The following is a 4,283-nucleotide window of genomic DNA, read 5'->3' on the forward strand; positions in this document are numbered from 1 at the left end:
GGGGTGCCCAAACTCTGTCCTGGAGGGCCGGTGTCCTGCAGAGCTTAGGTCCGACTTGCCTCAACACACCTGCCTTCAAGTTTCTAGTATGCCTAGTAAGAGCTTGATTAGCTGGTTCAGGTGTGTCCAACCCCAATTAAACACACTTGAACTAGCTAATCAAGCTCTTACTAGGCATAGAAACTTCCAGTCAGGTGTGTTGAGGCAAGTTGGAGCTAAACTATGCAGGGCACCGGCCCTCCAGGACCGAGTTTGGACAGCCCTGCTATAGACACAGCCAGTTTTACTCACTGAAAGATTTGTCATAAAATTATTACTTCATAATTGTATTCGAGTCTTACACACATGCTATACAGATAATGTAGAGTCGTGCATTCATTTGAGTGATGACAGATATTATGGGAGTGGCTTGATGGAGTGCAGGAGATGAAGATAACATGATCTTGACCCTTAAGAAACTTTAATTAATGCTGTCCCGTAGCAAAAGCCTGTACAAATATTACAAATCATGAATATAAATAATTGGGAATCATGTAAAAAAAAATAAAAAAATAAAAACAGTGCACATTTCATTTATCTATTATAAGATTTATGTAGTTTTGTTCGCTTGGCTGTTTCCTTATAAAAGTCCAAAAATGTGTCAAGTTTTTCGTCAGGTGGCTTTTTTAATTATATGATGTCATTACGTTGCTGTCTCGCCGCCAGCCAATCGCTGCATTGCTGATCGTGGTTTCGAGTATCGATACATAGCCCCTTTTAAACCAACCCATGAACGCGCAATTATCTCAGATAACTCAAGTTGTAGGTTGTAGACCTGAAGAAGCATTTCTCGCTTCCAATATAAAATGCATGAAATAAACAGAAAAACAATGAACAAACAGAAGGTGCAAACCAACAGTTAATAAGCTTTGGATTTAAGCAGCACTCTGTCCTTGTCATTTCCCGACAAGCCTCGTTTATATCCTTTTAATTCTACTTGTGGCAGACTTTATGTCGTACATATCTGTCATTTGGCCTCCACATCTCTAAAAGTATTTTAAACAACATTTTAAACAAGACCTGTTCAGTTTAGTTTGTAGTCATAAAACCTGGATGAGAATTAAGCATTTGTGAGCCATGTGTTTCCAGTTTTTGGAATAGCATTTTTCAATGTATTTCTAATTTAACATTACTTGATGTTGATAAGATTTTGACAATTTGTCCTAGAACATTAATTACAAAAAGACGAACCATAAACATCAATTTTGAAGCAGTCCAATTTATTATTCAAGTTGCTAACAAGTTAAGTAAAGACTATAACACAATAATGTGGGTTTACATGCTCATTTTATATAGCAATATGAAAAACAAAAAAAACTATATGCGATTCTTGTATATAACAAAACCTAAAAGTCTCTTCAGGTAATGTAAACCCCAGATTTTATTAATAAATCAAAAAACGCTATTCTAAAAATACACAGAATTCCCCAAGTTACCTATATTAAATTGGGTCCAAAACATGTTCTTTATGTTAATGTAGTCACTTCTAGGTATGCAAGCTCGATTTTATGCATTATAAAAAATGAAATAAATTGTAAAAAATGATGACCAGTTACAGAATCTAAAAATATAAATCACAACTTCGAACAAAAAGTCCTGATGTTGAAACAAAAGTTAATTCCCATGTTAACCATTATAAATATATTTTTATTCATAAAGTTACATTATAACCTTCTCTATCTGATCAAAGAACTTCCATGAATTTTCCAGTTGTGATTACTGGATAAGGATTATTAAAAATAATTAGGGTAGAGTAAAAGTCCTTTACAGTCAATTTTTTTCTCCCATATTCCGTATTCTTTTACAATTTTCGTGAGAAATCTCACAGGCCTGGAAAAATCACACTTTTGCCTTTCCCTGACATTTCTAGGTTTTCCAGGACCATGGGAACACTGTCTATCTTGATGCACACAACAGTGTTTCTTTATTTCATCCAAAATACTGAAATCTGTGTTTGAAATGTCGCTCAAGGCTATCTGAACTCAAGGCTACGAGTGTAAAATGGCCTACTACAACACCTCAAGAATTAAAGATCAGGCCTTTCTTAAGTCTTCTCCAAGCATTTGGTTGGCCTAAGGCACATTTTAAGAAGGCAGTGCTATAGACAATGTCATCTTGACAGACTCTTCGGTGGAACAACAGGTTAATTAGACGCTCGGCTTCGTTCAGGGGAAAAGTTTTGAACACAAATGAAGCGCCGTCGACTGCAACGCCCTAGAATGACTGAAGGAAACTGATTTACTCACGACTCGAAACGGCACTTCGAACAGCGAACGAGCAATTAATTAGTTCGCAGTAGGCCTAAGTTATATCGAAGAACAACAGAAAGCATTATGATTCGCAAATGTGTTTTGCATCATTTTTAACACCACTATAACTCTCTACAGAACTGTAAATGTGGATTATCACTGTTGCCACACTGCCTAGTCGGTTTAAACTATCAATTTGACATAATTCCCACAATAACGCGAGCCATTAACACCAACGAGCTCGTTTGAGAACTATCGCGGTTCCCAGCCGCCACCTACTTTTCCCACACCAACTTGTTTTCTACCAACATTCCTAAAGTCCGACATGTCAAAATAAGATGTCATGTATGCATATGGAAACATAAATACCTTATTTCCTCGCGGGGTTCCAATTCCCTGTCGACCGCGTGTCCAAGTTTTAGACGCAATGTGGAGAAATTTCACGCGATTATCGCTAACAGACGAAACTCGACTCGCAGAGGACCCGCCCGCAGTGAATGGAATCACACTCGACCGCTGCGCGCTGCTGCTGAATGTTGACTGCTGGAGGTGGAGGATCACTGCGGTCCCTCCCTCCGCCACCATCAGCTGTGGAGAGCCGCTGCCCGGAAGGCGGGAGCCTCGTCCTGTACCACACACCAACCACCAACACATCGCACTGCTCTTTAGCCTGGTTCCTATTCTAATATCAGCATTTATTTTTTTGTAATAGATTATAAACAAGTCAGCACAATAAAACCACGATGATATGCATTCAGACAAGGTCTATATAATATTTTATCATTCCTAAAAATGTCTTTTTATTAATATTTTTCATAAAAGCAAAGGGAAGTAGTTAAGTGTTTTAAATGTATTTATTATTATTGTTGTTGTTGTTGCTGTTGTTGAAATATTTCTTGGCCAAATCAATGGTTTAATAATTTTATGTATGCTGTTTTATTAGATTAATTGTAAGTTTCATAATTGTTTCACTGTTTAAATTGTGCTCGTCTATAATATACGGTGCCCGAGAAGTGCAAAACAAATCACAATTCTGAAAACAAAATAACAAATTACAAACGCAAATGCAAGTCTAAAAAACAAAATAACAATTCAGAAAACACAACAACAATTCAGAAAACATTATAACAAGTCAGAAAACACAATGACAAATTCGAAAACAATATAATAAGTCAGAAAACACAACGACAAATCTGAAAACAAATGAACAAGTCAGAAAGCACAAGGACAAATCAGACAAACCGGAAGAGGTAGGTATAGTTTGAGACAGCGCCATTGGTTTGGGATTACTCACCACTGACTAGACGAGACATCTGTCAATCAACGTATACAGGAAGAACCAGCCGAAGAACAGAGTCGTGGTAGAAAGTTCGGAGATGGTATTAAAGGGGTCATATGATGCGATTTCAAGTTTTCCTTTCTCTTTGGAGTGTTACAAGCTGATTGTGCATAGATAAGATCCCTGAAGTTGCAAAGACTAAAGTCTCAAAACCAAAGAGATATTCTTTATCAAAGTTAAGACTCTGCCACGCCCCCCTAAAACGGCTCGTTCTAACACACCCCCACATATCTACCTCACTATGTGGAAATATTTGCATAATGCGCCCAAATGTTCACGCAAAGAAAGAAGGCGTGGTTTCAGTAACCGCAGTTAAGCCCCGTTCACACCACCAGTGACTTTTTCGCTGCTTGTCGCTTGTGGCTGGCAATTGAGGTCACTAGTGGGCGTTCCCACTACTGGCTGCCTAGTTACCCCCCTTAACACTCCACTACAGCAGATTAATCACGTGCTCTCCACTGACTTCACTCCCATTGGTTGTCGCTCGCGAAATTCGCTGCTTATTTGCATAAAGTTGAATTCTGAACTTTTGTCGCTTGACTCGCATCGCTTGACACGCCCACATTCCGTCGCCAACGGTCACTGTCGCTCGTGTCGCCGGAAGTCGCCAGCTGTCCATTGAAAATGAATGGGATTATGTCGCTCTGTCGCTGTGT

The 4,283-nt window shown here is 38.7% G+C and overlaps 1 protein-coding gene across 1 annotated transcript in view; it reads right to left on the reverse strand.

Annotated features, from left to right (window-relative positions):
- The window catches only part of LOC107668165 (rho-related GTP-binding protein RhoA-D-like), a 15,620-nt gene extending 12,684 nt beyond the window's left edge, over positions 1-2,936 (reverse strand). Inside the window, exon 1 of the mRNA XM_016459964.1 lies at positions 2,658-2,936. The gene's annotated coding sequence lies outside the window, so the exon portion shown is untranslated. The remainder of the gene's footprint in view (positions 1-2,657) is intronic.
- Positions 2,937-4,283: the final 1,347 nt, after the last annotated feature.

The sequence above is a fragment of the Sinocyclocheilus anshuiensis genome, unplaced genomic scaffold, assembly GCF_001515605.1.
Source record: "Sinocyclocheilus anshuiensis isolate Anshui unplaced genomic scaffold, SAMN03320099.WGS_v1.1 scaffold3580, whole genome shotgun sequence".
Classification (NCBI taxonomy): Eukaryota; Metazoa; Chordata; class Actinopteri; order Cypriniformes; family Cyprinidae; genus Sinocyclocheilus; species Sinocyclocheilus anshuiensis.